Here is a 22,155-nt window from a genome sequence, read left to right on the forward strand (position 1 = left end):
AATTTTGACCCCAAAATCATCATTTTCCGCCCAAAATCGCGCCCCGGATCTCGCATCTCGCGTTGACCCCGACCCCCAAACGGCCGACACTTTACGGACATCCGGAGCCCCTGAAACGGACGTCCGACCTTTTCCGGACGACCGGAACCCCTAACCCGAGCCAAATTTACGGATTTCCGAGCCCGCCCGGACGTCCGGCCCCCAGACATCCGACCTGTCCGGACGTCCGTAACCTCTAAAAACTGATTTCGCTCAAATTTTGTTTTGGCCATAACTAATTCATCCGGAGTCCGATTTTGACGTTCTTTAGCTCGTTTTGAAGCTCTTGACATCCTTCTTCCCACAAAAATACTACCATCGCCATTTGAGTCCATAATTGTTTTGAAACTTTGGCATCTTTGCCTAGGGCTTCCACCACATCATCCGCTACACCACCACCGACTTCCGCAACCTAACCAATTTTGTTCCCCATCGCATTAGTGGTTGCTTGAGGAGTGATTGGAGTCTCCTAAGGTGTTTAAGCTACTTAGGATGATTGCTTCTTATCAACCACCACCACCATAACTTCCGCATAGGCTTACCAACCATACACTTCTTTCACACCGACTTAACCCAATTTTGTTTGTGTTAAGAGTTGTGTCTCCTAAGGTGTTTCGGCTACTTAGAGACCGTGCTTCCAACTCCGACACCGTGTATAGTGCACCACCTTACCCTCCATTTCCGCATTGCATACTCCACAACCCATCATTGCCATTTCACAATTCCACTGAGCTTCCACAAAACCACCACCACAATCCTGCTAGCACCATTTGACAATTGAGATTGTGAGTTCGCGGTTTTTCTATTTCCTAAGGTGTTTCGGCTACTTAGGGACGAGTCTCCATCATCTTGGTGTCTACATCAAGAACACCGCCACTCATCATCGCCAAGGATGGTAACCTTCATATCATCTTGGTATCGTGGTATCCCTCCATTGTATATTCCCTTGCCATTGCACTGATAACCCCTAGCCCATTTTGCGTTACTTGCCTATCGAGACTAGCCATTTGAGTATTGTCGGCAACGTTACTTGTGCACATTAGTGATCTACACCATCCATTGCATAAATACCATATCATATTGGTATCATATCATCTCGTGTGCCCCAAGTTTGTTCCCGCATATATACAATTGCTACCTTGGTTTGTGCATTTCGCAAAGTGGCCATACAAAAAAAAGAATAACCTTTTAAGCAAAAGAGAAAGAGCAAAGAAGCTTGTAAGCAATAGCCATAACATCGTACCACATTGTCATATCCGATCATCTTCGATCATACCACCGGAACATACATACATCGCATACATGGGATAGAAAGTTCATACATTTTGCATCTTATAGGGTGTGCACAAGTGTCGTATCCGCCTATTGAGCAATCGTGCTAGCGTCTCTCCTGAGTTGTGCAACATGAGCGTTTTCCATGGATTCCACATTTTCTGCTCATCCTTGGTTGCACGACCCCATTTATCTATCCGTGTGTGTGTTTCCGTGTGCCACATATTGCTATTGGTCTACTTGTTTCACTTGCGAATTTGTGAATCTCTTTCAACATTATTGACTCTTGCTAACTTTTTGCATCAAATTTTTGTGCCACTATCCTCACCGATCTCCACTATAAGCCTTACTTGTGTAGGTGTGAGAAACCGACAAGAATTGGTACCAATTGTGCTATTTCCTTGTTCCACATTGGAGTGATGATTGATCCACCTTCAACTTCGGTCAAGGTACATTTGGTATTCGTTCTTCTCTTTCTCCCACTCATATTTGCTCAAGTATTGTGATGGATAGGCAAGGCATTTCATCTCCGGTCTTCGACAACAATGACAGCGTGAACAAATACATCACCAAAGCGTCAATCTTTGATCTACAACGACAAATGCAAGGCGCACAATCAAGATTGTGAGAGCGCATTGACAACCTCTCCATCGACATTTGTCACTCCGAAGCACAGAAAAGGGACTACATCGACAACAAGCTTTCCGCACAAAAGGAGGAGCAACATGCAAGGATGGACGAGATTCAGACCTTGTTGATCAACCGTTCTTCCCCTTCATCATCTTCAAGGCGGCGGCGAGAAAATCGATCATCTTCGGAGCGCCCAAGCGATACAAGCGCAAGTCGTCCACATCCACATCCCCGTGGCGACCACCATCACCTACGTGATCCACCTCGTCATGAAGGGCAAGTCACCTCCAAGCATCATGTGCATGATAACAACGAATTCCATCGAGCTCAAGCACGATAATGACACCATCATCATGAAAATGCTCACCAAGAACAAATGCACAAGTCCCAACAAGCCCTACTTCACGCCAAGGCCAAACTTCATGAGCACAAGAGAAGACCGCGAGATGAGCACCACCAAGACGGAGCTACGGCTACACCAACCACTTCGGCATCTTCGCCAAGTGCTATCAAGGCATCTTCGCCTTTGGACGTACGTCATCTTTGCCTACTTCCTGTGAGTTCGCCTACATCGACATTTTCTACAACAAGGCGACCACCTACAAGCGAGGGCGACACTTCCATCTTCGGAAGCCCCTCAAGGAAGATGGCCGAGCATGGGAAATTCCCTTCGGTCATGGAGACGAGCTACGAGGTGCCACATCATATGGGCCTCCAACAACAAGACGGCGACAAGACAGTCGAGCTAGGGCCATCCCCTTCGACCACGGCGACGAGCGCGAACCTCTTCAACTACATGAAGACGACGCCCATATTGGACTCATACTCCGAGTCAAGCTATGAGACCGCACATGAGACCTTATATTTGGTCTTGGAGGAGAGTGATGATGTGCCATCTTCAGCCTTCATCCATGGCTACGACTATGACATGATTGAGCATGGAGACATTTGCACCTACATCTCTCTGACACCCACATATGATGAGATGACCCAATTGCCATGTGAGGAGAGCCACCACCACATGAGTGACATGAGTGACTCCACCATACGTGACATTGAGAGCATTTCCTATGAGAGGATGAGTGTGACCAACACTAGCCCCACACTTGAGAGCATGCCACACACCCTATGGGAGGTTGAGAGCCATTTGAGTGACTCCACCAACAATATGAGTGAGAGCATCATATCGGGAGTGAGTGAGCCACACCACTTAGTGAGTGAGGTATTTGAGATGGCATGTGAGGCCACTTTAATTTCTAATGACTTAACCTCTACTCCTAGTGTGTTTTCTTCTTTGGTGCTAGGTCTCCTACATGACGACGCGCCTATCTTCGACGAGTCCATACCTCCAATGGAGATGAAGATGGCCATAGTGGAAGAAGATGCACCCCCACATGGTTCCATCAAGATGAAGATGACCACAACTTGGTCTTCGACACATCACCTACAACACACGAGCGATGCTCCAAAGGTAACATAGGTGATGGTGCTTCTCTTGTCCCACTAGTGGACTATTTTACGAATGATTGCTTGCATGATGTTGACACACCTATTCCCATGCTTCATGCTAGTGCGACCTCCTCATGTCATGACTTACCTATTTATGATGAATATGATGACGAGCATGTCGAGTTGCCTAGTTGTGATGTTATGCTCCATAGGATATCATGTGAAAATTCTATTGGTCACATCATGTTTGACAATCCTTTGAACTTGTCATATGCTATGAGTGAGATCTCCCATATTGCATCATTTCAATCTCAACATAGTAACTATGCTTGCCCCATTAAAATAAATCCCATTTGCACTTATGGCATAGATGACGAGATGATGGTCATTGGCTTTTGTTTTACATGTGATGATATTGCCATGCTTCCTTTACATTATTTGCCCAATTCATCTACTATGCCATGCCATGATCACATAGAACCAAATATGCTTGGATGTTGTCAATATTCTCCATGTGATGTTCCCATTGATTCTCATGAGGAGACCCCCATAGTTTCCTCATACATATTAGGAGATTTTGATGCATTCCAAACTTTGCATGTTTGCCATGCTTGCTTCCACCGTATGCATTCCATGAATAACAATGCTCTACATATTTCTTGTGATGCATTACACAATTTGAGTGTCCATTATGTTATACATAACAACAAACCTATCATGATGGATGACATGTTTCTATATCATTCATCTCATTTATTCGAGCATTGGATATTTTGTGCTAACCAACACAAGCACGTACGCATCATGATGGATGGTGTGTACATATACCATGCACACACAATTTTCCCTTTGTATTTGTTTTGTGTAGGTACTCACGTATACTCGTCAACCTCTCAACCCCAAGAGTTGACGAAACGAGCTCTTGAGAGCAAAGATGACTTGGGATCCCGTGAACTACCCTTCCCACCGCTCTCTTCGCGCAATGACTACGCGCATCGATCTCACTTGGCTCTCACACGGCTATGGGCTTTATACCGCTTGTCGCTTCATGCTCATTTTACCGTGTTCACTTTGCATGCTATGCTTACTTCTATGCCTTTGCCATGCAATTGTGACCCTTGCGTGCATCTACCAATGCTTCGCCATTATGCTACTCCTATGTGTATTTGCATGCTTGGTGGAGATCCTTGTTGCTATTGCCATGTTTATCACATGCCTCATGCTATTGATGCTATTTTGCTCATATCCTCCTTTCATGATTGTGCTATGTCATGTGAATTATTCATACACACTATTTACACCCATGACATGCTTGCTATTATTCCCTCTAGTATGTTGCATCTTCGTACTACTAGCTCACACCTCTTGATTGCTATGATTGCTTGCTTTGTCGCATCACCCATGTTCCATTCTTACTTGCTTTCTTGGGTTGATGACGTATATGTTCATGCCTCTCACATGATATATTGTGTTCATTGTTGCTTTCCTCCAATTGTTATGCTGGAGACTTGGAGACTTTACTTGTGATGAATGCTTGTTTGATTGATCCTATTGCATTTGGTTGTTCTCAAATCATATGCCTCCTTACTATGAAATGCTCCATTGTCCTTTCTTATGATGAGCATGATGCATCCACTTGTTGGGTATTTTACCACACGAATGATAGGTTTTGCATCTCCTCTAACCTCATTTGTTTTTCTGAGTGTTTGTCATGTTCTTTCATTTTGAAGGATTCACAAGGCGATACCGTCATGAGACAATTTGGTCATGTGAAGGCATACTTGATGTGCAACACTAACATTTGCGAGAATCTCCTAAAGGTGAACTCCTTCCCTTTGAGCCATCCTCAAATATGCATATTGGATGTGTCACTCTTTTATTGTTGTTTCCTTCTTATTGTCTACATGTTACATCTCGCGAATAGAGGAGTAACATTGAAGATTGACTCTATGGACCTTCACGTTGAGGAGCGCTCGGACTTATTGGAAGCACCTTCGAACCTCCACTCATGCCACGACATCGAGCATTGGTACACCAACACCTCCATATTTGTTGATTGTGCTCTCACATGTCATGCTCGATGGACATATCATACACATGACAAATTTGCATCTTATGCATGGATTGACTCATATTATGATTGCCTTTTTGCATCCTGTATTCCCATGTCATCCATGATATATGAGCTTGTGCATTTCCTTAGCAAATTTGTTGTGATCTTTCTTGATGGCATATTCATACATCATGGTCATATTGCCCATCATCAATTGAATGATCACATACTCATATTGAGCATCCATTGCCATATTCATGCTATTGATAAACCGTCTCTCTATGACATCATTTTGCACCGTGGTTGCATTGATCATATTCACAACACATTAGTGTGTGCAATGAATGTTTTTGCTCCCATGAATGCTTTGCATACCATTCCATCTCTTTTGGATAAGCTTCATGCACCTTGTCATGATCAATATTGTCGCACAGACACATGTTTACTTGATGGACACTTTGTGTGCGCTAACCATTGTATTTCCAAGGGTACTTCGTGTTTGCTCATTTTGCATGTACCACATACTGGAGACACCTTGCAGTACTTGGATTGCGCAACGTCTTCCACTACGTCCAACTACACGTCCGTCCACGACAACCGTTTCCATGGTGATGAGGATCACGATCGGAGGTCGGGTCTTCCCCAAGGGGAGGGGGGTGAGATGATGCAGAGCATCCCACATTCATCCCCATGTACACTCCGACTACTCTCCAAGCCCCAAGAGGACATACGACGAGACCTCTAACATACGCCATCGGACACAAGGTGAAATCGCTCCTCTCCGAATCGTCACTTTCCACATGTGAGACATGGCTACTACCTCAAACATGTGTGCTATGCATGACCAGGTACTTAGAGGAAAGCCGTGGAGCCACCACATCCAACGGACGAGCTAGCGAGGACGCCAAGTACAAGGACCAAGAGAAGAAGCGGCCTGAAGTCTTCAGCCACCGGACGACCGAGCAACGCCGGACGTCCGACGCCTGGGCACTCATCCAGCAAGAAGGGCCAGCCAACGGAAGCTACAGTGGCCGGACGTCCGACAAGTACCGGACGTACGACACACTCCAGCGACCAGACGTCCGACCATCTCCGGAAATCCGGCGCCAGCTCAACCGAGACAAAACGCCGGACGTTCGACAAGTATCGGACGACCGGACACTCGCGAGCCACCGGACGTCCGGTACCTGTCGGGCGACCGACGCCTGTCTGTGCGCAGAGTATCGGGCCGAGGCCCATGTATCCCCCACTTACCCCTTCATGGCACTAGACTACATATACTCCTCCACCTCCTCCATTTGAGGGTTAGCAAAGGATTAGCTCATATATTGTGTGAGAGCTTTGCTCATCCACTTGGTTACCTTCTCCTCGGAGATTCGAGCCTCCACCAGAGAAGATCTCCCAAGCGGATTCAAGACCCCTCTTTAGGGAAGAACTCAAGACCTCCGCACGGAGAAGACCAGTTACCGTGTATCATCCGTCTTTGACTTTTAATCGTGTATGTTTCCTTATGTACTCGAGGATCTAGCGCATGTGTGATCATTCTCGTTGGTTTGAGTGTTCTCTTGTGTTCCCCTCGTGATTTTCCCCTCATTTCCCTCCCCGTGTTCTTTGTGTTCATCACGGGATCCGCTCCTTTCGTGAAAGATCGGCCCATAGGGTTCCTACCCTACATCAACTCTGCGCTTGGAGGCCCAACACGTGTCTACAAGAATAAAGTTGTGTAGTAGACATCAAGCTCTTTCCTGGCGCCGTTGTCGGGGAGGTAAGTGCTTGAAGGTATATCTTTAGATCTTGCAATTGAATCTTTTAGTTTCTTGTTTTATCACTAGTTTGGTTTATAAAAGAAAATCTACATAAAAATGGAATTGAGGTTGCATCATATAATGATCATCTTTATAATATCTTTCTTGAAAATGATGGTTCGGAAAATTGTGCTCAATTGTTAGAAGAAGTCAATAAAATGTTTGGCACAAAATATTTGAATGAGCATGATTGCAATGTTGTTAGTATGAATCCTTTGAATATCCATGATGCTAATGATATGCAAAGTTATGTGTTTGATGAAGATGATATTTTTAGTCCCCCAAGCTTTGATAAGAATATTTATTATGATGATAACATGCCTCCTATTTATGATGATTATATTGATGAAAGTGGATTCGGAGAGATCATGACCTTATTTAATGATGAATCCACTATTTTGGAGGAGGTTGCAATTGATTATGACAACAAAGTTCCTATATATGATGATTATGGTGATGACATGTATGCTAATGATAACCGTGAAACTTGCCATCATGATTTTAATTTTCACTCTCATGATAGTTATTTTGTTGAATTTGATCCCACTACTATTGATGAGAAGAAATTTCCTTATGTGGAGAGTAATAAAAATTCTATGCTTATGCATCATGAAAATAATGCTTTATATGATGATTATATTGTTGAATTTATTCATGATGCTACTGAAAATTATTATGAGGGAGGAACTTATGCTTGCAGGAATTGCAATAATATCAAGTTTCCTCTCTATGTGTTGAAAATCTTGAAGTTTTGCTTGTTTTGCCTTCTTATGCTAGTTGATTCTTGTTCCCATAACTTGTTTGCTCACAAAATCCCTATGCATAGGAAGTGGGTTAGACTTAAATGTTCTTGTCATGTGCTTCATGATGCTCTCTTTATGCTTCCATTCTTATCTTTTATGCGAGCATCATAGAAATCATAATGCATAGCTAAAATGCATTAAAGAAAAGCGATTGTTGGGCAACAACCCAACACTTTTACCTACTGATTTTGTGTGTTCACATGATTAGGCTACTGTAGTAATCATGTTTTATTGCTTTTGTTTCAATAAAGTGCCAAGTAAGACTTTTGGAATGGCTTACGGTGACAGTTGATTTGATCTTGCTGAAAAACAGAAACTTTTGCGCTTAGGAAAATAATTCTCATTTTTAACAGAAGCGTGATAAAATGATGATTATTTTGGAAGAAAATTAATAGACAAATTTCTCAGGTTGTCCTAATTTTTCAGAATATTTGGAATAGCAGAAATATGGTTTGAGTGCAGATTACTACAGACTGTTCTCTTGTTGACAGATTCTGTTTTCAATGCATAGTTTGCTTGTTTTCTAGTTTCCATGGCTTATATTGCCCGATATAAATTGTGGAAAAGATATTATACGGTAGGCATTGTGTGAGAACAATTATGAGTCTTGTCTTTGGAAGTACCAAAAGTGGAATGGTTTGCTCTTTATCATACTAACCTATCTCACGAAGTTTCGTTAAGTTTTGTGTGATTGAAGTTTTCAAGTTTTGGGTGAGATATCGATATGAGGAGAATAAGGAGTGACAAGAAACTAATCTTGGGGATTCCCAAGGCACCCCTAAGGAAATATTCAAGGAAGATCCAAGCAACTAAGCTTGGGGATGCCCCGGAAGGCATCCCCTCTTTCGTCTCCAATTTATCGGTAACCTTACTTGGAGCTATGTTTTCATCCGTCACATAATATGTGTTTTGCTTGGAGTGTCAATTTATTTTGTTAGGATTTGTTTTCTTTTATTTATAATAATGTTTTTCATCTTTTATTTCAATAAAAGTGGCATGTATAGCCTTTACTATGCTTATTTTGCAAGTCTACATGTTGCTGTTTGAAAACAGAAAGTTTACCGCCGTTGCAAAAATTCCCTAGAAAATTCAGAATGTGATAAAATGTTGAAACTTTTTGAAAAATGAGATCTGATGAATTTTCTGAAGTGTGGTAATTTTTCATAACTTTTGGAGTTAGGGAAGTATTGATACTCTTGCATTCTTTACAGACTGTACTGTTTTGGCAGATTGCTGTTATGGTTGCATTGTTTGCATATGTTTGCTTGTTTAATGATTCTATTTGAGGATAGGAGTATTAAATATAAAGAGGGATTTAGTATGAAATTTTTAATAATAATTTTAGTGATTTTCTACAGTAGAGAATGACAAGGTTTTTGCATTGGTTTATACTAACTTATCTCACGAGTTCTTGTTGAGTTTTGTGTGGATGAAGCTTTTGAGATTTAGGGAAACCGTGATATACAAGGAATTAAGGAGACACAAAAGTTCAAGCTTGGGGATGACCAAGGCACCCCAAAATAATATTTCAAGAAGTCTCAAGCATCTAAGCTTGGGGACGCCTCGGCAGGCATCCCACCTTTCTTCTTCAACAATTATCGGTTAGTATCAATTGAGCCTAAGTTTTTGCTTCTTCACATGAGTTGTGCTATTCTTAGAATGTCATTTTATTTTGCTTGCTGTTTTAATAAAGTAATTAGATCTAAAAGTTCTTAAATAAAATATAATCATCAAATAGTTTCCAAGGAAGCTAAGTAAGCAACATTCACATCCCATTAATGAAGCTCTTTCCTATGTCATTTACTCTTGTGCTTCACTTATATACTATGAGTAAATTGTTGAATAAATTGAATGTCATGGAGTTGAAATCATATCATGCCTAGTGGTAGCTTCACATTGGGTTTAGAAAGTGAAATCTTTTGAGGCTTGACAATCACAATATTGGTCATACAAGCAATTCACGAATAATTAATATAAGGAAGAGAACTTTCACATGCAAATACACTATCATGGAAATCTTTTGTGATTGTGAGCCCCCATCAAAATATTATATGAAAAAATTGTTGACATTGGACAAGGAAGACAACATAATGGTTTATGTTTGTTCATATTCACATATAAGTTACATTGTCATAGATCCTTCAACATGAGGTGCTTGCCCCCCATCCTTGCTAGCCAAAAATTCCGCACCAAGTAGAGATACTACTTGTGCATCCAAAAACCCTTAAACCCAAATCTTATTTTCAAGAGTCCACCATACCTACCGAAGAATTGAGCAAGATCCTTCAAGTAAATTTTCCTTGGTGCAAAAAGGAAATAAAAATTGCTTCTAAAAGTGTGAGATCATTTAGTGTAAGAGAAAATTGAGCATTGTACGAACTTGTGATGGCAAAGTAATAAAAGCGACGGAATGCATAATAAAGGTTGCTATCATAAGGGGCAATATAACATGGCATTCTTTTGCACTAAGGGGTTGAGAATACAAATAAATAAGCGCATGGCAACCTCTGCTTCCCTCTGTGAAGGGCCTTTCTTTTATTTTTTCACTATTTACTTTTATGCAAAGAATCAAAGTATTCCTCTCTATTCCTTTTTATTTTCTCTTTTGGTAAGCATCATGTGGTGAGGAAAGATCTAGGCACATATGTCCAGTTGAATATGGGTAGCATGAGTTATTATTGTTGACATCACCCTTGAGGTGAATATGTTGGGAGGCGAAATTATAAGCCCCTATCTTTCTATGTGTCCGGTTGAAGCATTTTGCTCATGAGTACAAGGTGAGTGTTAGCAATCATAGAAGACTATATGATGGTTGAGTATGTGGATCTCTTACTTAAACTCCGTTGAATAAGTTGAATTACAATTGCTTGGTGACTAAGATAGGTTGTTGGGTTTCAAGAGAATTCATTGTTTGAACCTTAACATGCGAATTGGTTGCTACTATAACATGAGAAGTTTCGCAAGAAAGAATTGCTGTTATGATGCTAGGAGAAGTGATTCAAATTATCATTGATCAAACTTACGGACTTTGCTAGCATTCAAACTTCATAAATTATTTCTTTTGTCATTTACCTACTCGAGGACGAGTAGGAATTAAGCTTGGGGATGCTGATACGTCTGCAACGTATCTATAATTTATGAAGTATTCATGCCAATATATTATCATTCTTGGATGTTTTACAGTCATTTTATAGCAACTTTATATCATTTTTTGGGACTAACCTATTGACCCAGTGCCCAGTGCCAGTTGCTTTTTTTCCTTGTTTTTTACATCACAGAAAATCAATATCAAACGGAGTCCAAACACCGCGAAACATTTTGTGGATTTTTTATGGGCCAAAAGACTCCCAATGGGCCAAAGCAGCACCTGGGGGTGCCCCGAGGGGGCACAACCCACCAGGGCGCGTCAGGCCCCCCTGGCGCGCCCAGGTGGGTTGTGCCCACCTCGGTGGCCTCCCACACCCCCTCTTTGCACTATAAATTCCCAAATATTCCTAAACCCTTGGGGGTTAACCTAGATCAGAAGTCTCGCCGTTGCAGGGCTCCGTAGCCACCGAAAACCAATCTCTACCCATTCTGGCACCCCACCGGAGGGGGGAATCATCTCCGGTGGCCATCTTCATCATCCCGGCGGCCACCACGATGAGGAGGGAGTAGTCCACCCTCGAGGCTGAGGGTTTGTACCATTAGCTATGTGTTTAATCTCTCTCTCTCTCTATCTCGTGATCTATATCATGGGCTTTGTTAATATAGTCGGATCATATGATGTTTTCCCCTCTCTATCTTATTATGATGAATTGAGTTTTTCCCTTTGAGATTTCGTGGTTATCGGATTGAATACTTTTATGGATTTGAGAACACTTGATATATGTCTTGCAATTGAATACTTGTGGTGACAATGGGGTATCATATTGATTCACTTGATATATGTTTTGGCACTCAACTTGCGGATTCCCGCGGTGAAATTGGGCTAATCTATGCATAGGGGTTGATGCACATTCTTGTCTTTGTTTCTCTGGTAGAAATCTTGGGGCACTCTCTGTAGTTCTTTGTGTGGATTGAGTATTATGAATATGAATTTGCTTTGGTGTTATTCTAGTACGAACTCTTGGATAGATCGAACGGAAAAAATAGCTTTGCGTTATTTTAGTACGAACTCTTGAATAGATAGAACGAAAAGAATAGCTTTGAGGTGGTATAGTACCCTACAAACAATTCCTATCTTTTGTTCTCCGCTAATAGGAACTCGGGAGTGATTCTTCTTTAAACTTTGAGGGATAATCATATGATCCAACTATGTTAACATTGTTGAGAGATTGCACGAGCGAAAGTACGGACCCTAGGCCTTTTTTAAGCATTGCAACACCGTTTTTGTGCCCATTTACTATTAGTTACCTTGCTGTTTTTACAGTTTCAGATTACAAAAACAATATCTACTATCCATATTACACTTTTATCACCATCTCTTCGCCGAACTAGTGCACCTATAAAATTTGCCATTGTGTTGGGTGTGTTGGGGACACAAGAGATTGCTTGTATTTGGTTGCAGGGTCGTTTGAGAGAGAACATCTTCATCCTACACCTCTCACGGATTGATAAACCTTAGGTAATTCACTTGAGGGAAAATTGCTACTATCCTACAAAACTCTGCGCTTGGAGGCCCAACACGTGTCTACAAGAATAAAGTTGCGTAGTAGACATCACACTCTCATGTGTGAGTGGGGCTGTACACGCCCCAGAGTCTCCAGAGTGCCGCCCTCCAGCCTCGGGGGCTCCCTCCCACGTCCTAGTGGCAGCACTTAGCTCCGCGCTGGTGAGAAGACTAGACTAGGTGTCAGACGCGGCTGTTCATTTGCTTTCTGTATCAGGTTTGCAACCTTTTAATGAATTTGGAGTTCACATGCTTTCAGTTGCCTCACCGATTTACCCCTCCATTTTCTCTTTTCTATTTTTATCCTGGTTATGGAGGAGCGGCAGTTGCCCGTCCTTCCTTCTCACGCGTCTCGCACGCGGGTGCTGGGCAGGTGTGTGCGTGCGACGGGCTCGCCCCGCGCAGCAGACACACTTTGCCATAGCCCCACTTCCTTGGGGCTTCGACTTATTTTTACCCTCGCGAGACGCCCTCATGCAAGATCGTGATCTACACACGCTCCTGATGTCCATACCCCTCGGGTACTGCAACATGGTGCACTGAGCCACGACGGGCTCATGCCTGAGGGCTCGCGCAAAGAAGAACAAAATACCCGATGAAGCTTTCTAACAAATCCACAGCCTCGTGACATCCCTTGAGGTCGGGGGCTCCCGAGCCGACAGCAAGAAGAGCCTCACCAGATAGTGGGATGCGCGCGCCTTCATAAGAAGGGGAACTACCGCAAGCGTATCAAGCTAAGTATCCTATCGTACACATCGAAGCGATAAACATAACATAACAACATAAATACCATAGTTCATTACACGCCCCTGCAGGGCCCCATGCTTGTTTTTTTAAAATGCAGGAAGGAAAGAAAGGATAAACAAAAGTAGCACACACAACCGCAGAAGATCACGAGGGTTGGCTCCGAGGGCCCCCCAGACTCAGCCGGAGCCTTCCTCGCGCTTCACCAGAGCGCGGCGGGGCGACCCGCTACCATTGTCGAAGCGAGCCCGGCGGTGTGGCGGCTGGTCGTAGCCGCCGCTACTGGTGCTCTCGCTGGAGGAGGTGCCGCCGCCGCTGGACGAGTCGCAGCCGTCTCCAAGGGCGAGCTCGCCTTCCGCGCTATCGCGGCCGTCGTCAAGGCCAAGCCCACCGTCGTCGTCGTCGTCTTCGGGGCAGCACCCTGCGCGGCGACCATCTTCCCCAAACACCCTCACGTAGAGGGTCGTGACACCGTCAAACTTGAAGTGGACGGTGCACCTCCTGCTCAGGCCGTGCACGCCGGCGAACGTCTGCCAGCCGCGGGCCAGGATCGCATTGCCCGCGGCGGAAATCTCCACCACGGCCCACGAAGACTTGCTGCAACAGCCGTCAGCTTGCAACAAGAAGCCGCTGAGGCTCGTTGCTGGAAGCTCGCCGACAAAGGAGCACGGGAGCTGAAGCCAGATGTCGGTCGACCGCTCTGACCACACGACAAACTTCGGGAGCACCTCCGCCGAATGGAAGCGCGGCCGCGGAGGCCGGGCGACCACGGTGCGCTTCCCCTCGGCGCAAGGGCTGCCTCGCCTCGAGTGGCCCCCACCACGAGAGGAAGCACTGCTGCGGCCACCGAGAACGACACCGGTCCCTGAAGGAGTACTCCCGCACCCCTGAGGAGCCACAGCAGGGGTCACGACGTGCTTGCCAGGGCGGCCCGACCCCCTCTTGGGCAGCGGTGAGCCAGGCCCCTCCTGGCAAGCCTTCCCCTTCTCCGCGGCTTAGAACCACTTCGTTGGCGCCATGGGGACTGCAGCGATGCGAGAAGGAAGAAGAAGGAGTGGACTTCGAGAAGACATATATGAGAAAGGGGGGCTCTGCCCCTTCCCTCATTTATAGCCAGGAGGAGGCCAACCCCGGTCACCACAATCGCACCTAATGATGATTTTCTTCTGCATGCAGCAGCGTCTCCTCAAGTTGGACGCTTGCCGAGGTAGCATGGGGAAGTGGAGGCGCCCACGTCCCGTCAATCGCCATGCGTCCACTAAGGCCGCAGGTGGTTGGGGCCCGCGGCGCTCCACACTTGCCCTTTGGCTTCGCTTCGAAGCCAAGTTCGAACACGCCTTGGGCCCGGGGGCTAATGTCGGCGTTCTAGGACCAGGAGTGCCTCGACTTGCCTGCCTGTGGACCATGGCGTGGCTCAACCAGTGGCCTGGTATGGCCCAGTTCAGCAACAACAACACAAGACCCTCGCAAGGGGTCGAGCCTCGCGAGGCGGACGACACCAAGACCTCCCTGGGGCAGCTGTCGACATTCTGGGACCGGAGGTACCCAGACTTGCCTGCCTGCGGCCCGTGGCATGGCTCCATCAGTGGCCCTATACGGCCTAGTTCGACAACAACAATACAAGACCCTTGCAAGGGGCCAAGCCTCGCGAGGCGGGCGACACCAAGACCTCCCTGGGGGCGGCCTCACTAGGCTGGCTCCCGAGGAGTGGATATATCTATGCAAGGCTCACCTCGCGAGGCTCACATGACGTGATCCATGACGAGCAAGGCTAGGCGGGCACCAGCGGGCACAGTGTACCAGTTTCCTCTTTGGTGCTATGGAGGCAAGCGCAGGCGCGGAGTCCCAAGGAATCAGGCAAAGGTTCCCATATCGGTGCAACAAGACCAAGACCGCTAGGACGGCATGACGGAGGTCATCGTGGAGCCCACATCAGCGTCACCACCAGATCCTTTGTAGGCGAAGACTACTTTTGTCAGGATAACTTGTACTAGTTGTCCCCCTTTGAATTTTGCCATTGTGGGATCCCTTCCCGCCTAACATTTGGGAAGAAGACCGAGGCCACCAAAAATAGAACTTAGCCACCACCATAGCAGGGGATCGATTGAGACCACCTTCACACTCACCAGCTCATCAAGCTCAAGAACACCTCACCTCCTGAGGCTATTCATCCACTGTACTAGTTAATCCTCAGCCCCTCGAGGCAATCCACTACAAAGCTGGAGTAGGGTATTACACTGCAAGGTGGCCCGAACTAGGATAAATCTTTGTGTCTCTCGTTCTATGGGTTCGTCAAGCTAGGCCGTGGAATCTTTGGACTAGCAGGTCAGGGAGTAGGAGTTCTTCGTACGCACCTAGTGTTCTAACCTCTCAAGGGTCTGCAGAGCCCTGAATCCGACAGAACGGGCTCCGTCGGGCTTCCCGGTCCCTGTGTATTCCTGTGTGCGGAGCCCTGCGCATATGGGGAGTGGCCGACACTGCGAGGAGTGGGGTTGTGGAGGTGGACAAGTGGTGTTTTTACGGCCACCCCACTCACGGACCCACACCAAAGGCATGGCCCGCGAGTTTGTGGTGTAGGCAGTGATGCCGCTGCACACATGGATCTGGCTCCCGTGGTCCCCCGCAAGGGAGATACCACCGAGGGGGCCCATAGAATTGTGGCAGCAGCACGACGGATGCTGCGGCCAGGCTTCAAAAGCAGAGGTCGAGGTCGTCGACTCCGGCGTTGTCTTCACGGCTTGAGGATGGGGCGTGATCGCCCGCGCCTACCACCCGGAGGAAGGTCAAGCCATCCAATTCGAATACGACGGGGCATCGACACTCTTCTTCAAGGTCTTCAGCGAGGATGGTCGGCGCCTAGAATGCTGCCCCAGGGGAGGCAGCCGAGGCAGCAAGGTCGCCGGCAGCGAACTTGCCCTTGGCCTTGTCCGCGATTCTTCCGACAGAAGAGCGCCTCCTCTAGGCATGGCTCGAGCGACGACGACGGCTACGAGCCGCCATGCCACCGCAGCCGAACCTAGTGGGGGAAAGTGCCAGCCTAACACCGTGGGTGACGTCGTTTAGGCCGCGGTCCTTGGGAGACCCTTTGTTTTGCTTCGTTCCTGTAGAAAACCATGTAGGGCCCCACAAGGGTATGTAAGAACTGTGGTGCTTTTGCCTTAATGCTTATTATTTCCAATCACTGCCGCGTTTATGCTTCTTGTTGTGGCATGGTTCCCCCTTTCATCCTCGCGGTAGCTTAGTGCTCTGCGCTGTCAGGACCCGGTCCCCAGGTAGGCTTCAGCCGTCGCTGGTATGCCAGGTCCCGATGCCGTGGTTAAGGCCAGGAGGTGAGCGGCCCGAGGTCCAGTAAGAGCCCCTGAGGCACGATGCTTAGGGGGTCCCCTTTGGTGTGGAAGCGGCTTCAAAAATACTGAAAGGGAAACGTCCTTGCTAGAGCGAGATCGCGACAGGCAAAACGCTGATCGTAAGGTTCATGCCCGCGTGTATGCGGTGACTTATCTTGGCGAGCCTACGGTGATCCTTTCGCTGTGAGGACAAATTTTTGTGCGACATCTAGCGGTCTCCTAGAGGCGGTGGCGCTCCCAGGTAGGAATCGCGCCAACCCCTTCTTCCCTGCTCATATGAATGCTCTACATCCTCGGGTGCCGGCCCTCGAGTTAAGCTCAGCCACCGCTGGTATGCCAGGTCGCGATGCCGTGGTCAAGGCTAGGGGGTGAGGGCTCGAGAGCCAGTAGGAGCACTTGAGGCATGGTGCTCAGGATCCCCCTTTAACGTGCAAGCGATTTGCTTGAAAAAAAAGAGTGGCTGGCCTTGCGAGGGGTTGCGACTCGAGGTGCGCGGGGCCGCTCGTGGTCCCGGCTCTGGAGGTCGCCGCGAGTTAGCCAAAGAAAGAAAACATGGCACATAGCCGCGCTTGCTGTCCTACCGGTGATATTTACGCAAGAAGACAAAGGCAATAAGGACCCGTTGAGGAGACGTGTGCGGGGCCGGCCACAAGCCAGAGCTCAGTCTCTCAGGTTTATCAGCACTGCAGCGATGGACCCGAGCACAGGCGCCATGCCAGCAACCCCCGTTACGGGATGAGCAAGAGGCGGGTTAGCAACGCGTAGAGGTCGCGGGGGGAGACTCCATAGGTAATGAGACAGCAGGGGTAATGTCAAATAACCATGATAACACATGCATGCATACTAGTCCAGAGTACAAGAATCAAAATGGCGCGGCTGCGGGACTAGCCCTAGCAGCTTGAGGATAATGCGGACCGAGGGGCACCCTCAGTTGAACAAACCGAAAAGTCACCTGGCACCGTCACTGAAGAATTGTTGGGGTAGCTGAATATGTGTGCCAAAGGGGTCATTCTTCACCAGTCGTCTAGGTCCTGAGCCTCGGGGGGCTTCGGAGGTCTGGGAGGCCCGCGAGGGTTCGGCGCCTCCTCCGCCAGGGTTACCTGGCAGGTGGCCTCATGAGCCGGCAGGATGCCCTACATATAGCGCTGGTGCATGGCAGCCATGGTCAATAGGCCGAACAACATGCGGACACAGCTGCGGGGCAACCCCCACTACGGCTAACACATGACGGCTAGAAGCGCTCCTGAGAAGCGGCCCTATTGAGCCCTAGGATGTTGACGCAGACGCGCAGCTCGCCACCCATGTCGGGGGCAGCAGCTGTGCTGTGTGATGCGGGGTGGCGCTCGCCACGCATGGCTCGCGCCTCCTTAAGCTCTCTGATTGCCTTAGTGATGAACTCCTGAGCGCCTGGCGCCTCGCGCCCTGCTTGCGGAAGCGCGCATTGAAGCACACCTCCACACGGTGCCCGAACGCCTCCCTCGTGACGCCGGCCAAGTCAGAGGCCCTCCAGAGGAGAGTCCCCGAGCCCAACCTGAGAGTGGCGCTAGACACGCCTTCCTATGCGAGAGGGGAAGGCGCCCCATTAGTGGGCGCGGGGCATTCCACATCAAAAATTATGTTTTTATCATTTACCTACTCGAGGATGAGCAGGAATTAAGCTTCGGGATGCTAATACGTCTCCAACATATCTATAATTTTTGATTATTCCATGCTATTATATTATCTGTTTTGGATGTTTAATGGGCTTTAATATGCACTTTTATATTATTTTTGGGACTAACCTATTAACTGGAGGCCTACTGCCAGTTGCTGTTTTTTGCCTATTTCAGTGTTTTGCAGAAAAGGAATATCAAACGGAATGAAACCTTCGCGAGGATCTTTTTGGGAACAAACGCAATCCATGAGACTTGGAGTGGAGGTCAAGGAAGCAACAAGGCGGCCACGAGGTAGGGAGGCGCGCCCAGGGGGGCCAGGCGCCCCCACCCTCGTGGCTCCACCGACCTACTTCCTTCGCCTATATATACTCTTATACCCTGAAAACATCAAGGGGAGCCACGAAACCACTTTTCCACCGCCGAAACCTTCTGTACCCGTGAGATCCCATCTGGGGATCTTTTTCGGCAATCTCCCAGAGGGGGATTCGATCACCGAGGGCTTGTACATCAACACCATAGCCTCTCCGATGAAGTGTGAGTAGTTTACCACAGACCTTCGGGTCCATAGTTATTAACTAGATGGCTTCTTCTCTCTCTTTGGTTCTGAATACAAAGTTCTCCTCGATGTTCTTGGAGATCTATTCGATGTAATTCTTTTTGCGGTGTGTTTGCCGAGATCTGATGAATTGTGGGTTTATGATTAAGATTATCTATGAACAATATTTGATTATTCTCTGAATTTTATATGCATGATTTGATATCGTTGCAAGTCTCTTCGAATTATCAGTTTGGTGTGGCCTACTAGATTGATCTTTCTTGCAATGGGAGAAGTGCTTAGCTTTGGGTTCAATCTTGCGGTGTCCTTTCCTAGTGACAAGAGGGGCAGCAAGGCACGTATTGTATTGTTGCCATTGAGGATAAAAAGATGGGGTATATATCATATTGCTTGAGTTTATCCCTCTACATCATGTCATCTTGCCTAATGCGTTACTCTGTTCTTATGAACTTAATACTCTAGATGCATGCTGGATAGCGGTCGTTGTGTGGAGTAATAGTAGTATATGTTGAATCGTTTCGGTCTACTTGACACAAATGTGATGCCTATGTTGATGATCATGCCTAGATATCGTCATAACTATGCGCTTTTCTATCAATTGCTCGGCAGTAATTTGTTCACCCACCGTAATATATGCTATCTTGAGAGAAGCCACTAGTGAAACCTATGGCCCCCTGGTCTACTTTACATCATATAAGTTTCCGATCTACAATTCTAGTTTACTACTTATTTTGCAATCTTTATTTTCCAATCTATACAACAAAAATACCAAAAATATTTATCTTATTATCTTTATCAGATCTCACTTTCGTAAGTGACCGTGAAGGGATTGACAACCCCTTTATCGCGTTGGTTGCGAGGTTCTTGTTTGTTTGTGCAGGTACTAGGCGACTTGCATGTAGTCTCCTACTGGATCGATACCTTGGTTCTCAAAAACTGAGGGAAATACTTACGCTACTTTGCTGCATCACCCTTTCCTCTTTAAAGGAAAACCAACACATGCTCAAGAGGTAGCAAGAAGGATTTGTGGCGCCGTTGCTGGGGAGATTTACGCCAAGTCAAGTCAAGATCCCGTCAACTTGCCAATTTCTGGCGCCATTGTCGGGGAGATCTACACTCAAGCCAAGACATACCAAGTACCCATCACAAACTCTTGTCCCTCGCATTACATTATTTTCCATTTGCCTCTCGTTTTCATCTCCCCCACTTCACCCTTGCCGTTTTATTCGCCTCTTTGTCGTTCGCCCTTTTTCCGTTTGCCTTCTTTCGCTTGCCTCTTGTGTGATTGTGTGTTAGATCGTTTGTTTTGCCATCATGGCCAGTCCTTCTATCATTGTTAGTACTCCCAATAATGAAGTTCTTAATTTTAAACAAAGGGAGGGAGAAAATCTAAAAGATGCTTGGTATAGAATTTGCAATGCTCAGAATAGTTCCACTAGGAAGCAATCTACTTCTGTTCTTCTTCGCAATTTTTATGTAGGCATCACTCCTTGGAACAGATATATTCTTGATACGATTATCAGAGGGAATTTCTTGGTTAGCCATACTTTTGATTCTTATAATGCTATGATAGATTTGTTTGGCCCACCACCTCTCTTGGTTAATGGAACTACTTTATCTTTGGAACATGGGATGCAAAGGCTTGAAATTATTGAAAATAAAGTTGCCACTATAGAGTTGAACAAGAATTTGGATAAAAAGATACAAAACCAAATTACTCAATATGGATCTAAGGTAGGAGTTACTCTGAAAAATTTGAGAGAAAAAGAACCCTTAGTTAATGAAAAGATAGATCAAGATTCCACTATTGATAAACTTGAGGATATTATTACCAACTTAGGGTATGCCTTTTTTGCTGTGAGAAACACTTCAAACCCTCCTCCTACCAAAGTTTCTAATTTTATGTATGTTCCTAAGGATAAGGGTGAATCTTCTAGTAAGGAGAATGCGGATCTCAAATCAATTAGTGTTCACCCCAATTTTTTCGCTATCATTAAGGAACCTTTTGCTACAAATGATTATCTTGATTTCTTGCCTAAGAGTTTGATCATAAATAAAAGGAAGGAAACTCTAAGGGTTATAAGTGTTCAATTGAAGAATTGCATACCAAAGATGACAATACCTAGATCTATCCTTGTTTTTATGCCTAGCTAGGGGCGTTAAACGATAGCGCTTGTTGGGACGCAACCCAATTTTATTTTTGTTCCTTGCTTTTTGTTCCTATTTAGTAATAAATAGATCATCTATCCTCTATTATTATTGTGTTTTTATGTTTTAATTAGTGTTTGTGCCAAGTAAAGCCTTTAGGATCTTCATGGATGATTGTTGTTTGATCTTGCTCAAAAAACAGAAAGTATGTGCTCACGAGAATAATTTTAATTTTTTACCTGAGAGCGATAAAATACCAATTCCAACTAAAGTAGATCATTATACAAATTATTTAGATGTCCTAATTTATTAGGATTTTTGGAGTTACATAAGTATTAGAAACCTACAGATTTCTACAGACTATTCTATTTTTGACAGATTCTGTTTTTCGTGTGTTGTTTGCTTATTTTGATGAATCTATGGCTAGTATCGGGGGGTATGAACCATAGAGAAGTTAGAATAAATTAGGTTTAACACCAATATGAATAAAGAATGAGTTGATTACAGTATCTTAAAGTGGTGATTTGTTTTCTTATACTAACGGAGCTCATGAGATTTTCTGTTGAGTTTTGTGTTGTGAAGTTTTCAAGTTTTTGGGTAAAGATTTGATGGATTTTGGAATAAGGAGTGGCAGGAGCACAAGACTGGGGATTCCCAAGGCACCCCAAGGTAAAATTCAAGTACAACCAAAAGCCTAAGCTTGGGGATGCCCCAGAAGGCATCCCCTCTTTCGTCTTCGTCTATTGGTAACTTTACTTGAGGCTATATTTTTATTCAACACATGATATGTGTTTTGCTTGGAGCATCTTGTATGATTTGACAGTTTGATTTTTAGTTTACCACAATCATCCTTTCTGTACACACCCTTTTGGAGAGACACACATGAATCAAAATTTATTAGAATACTCTATGTGCTTCACTTATATCTTTTGAGCTAGATAATTTTGCTCTAGTGCTTCATTTATATCTTTTTAGAGCACGGTGGTGGTTTTATTTTATAGAA

This window comes from Triticum aestivum, chromosome 6A, assembly GCF_018294505.1.
Source record: "Triticum aestivum cultivar Chinese Spring chromosome 6A, IWGSC CS RefSeq v2.1, whole genome shotgun sequence".
In the NCBI taxonomy this organism is placed as follows: domain Eukaryota; kingdom Viridiplantae; phylum Streptophyta; class Magnoliopsida; order Poales; family Poaceae; genus Triticum; species Triticum aestivum.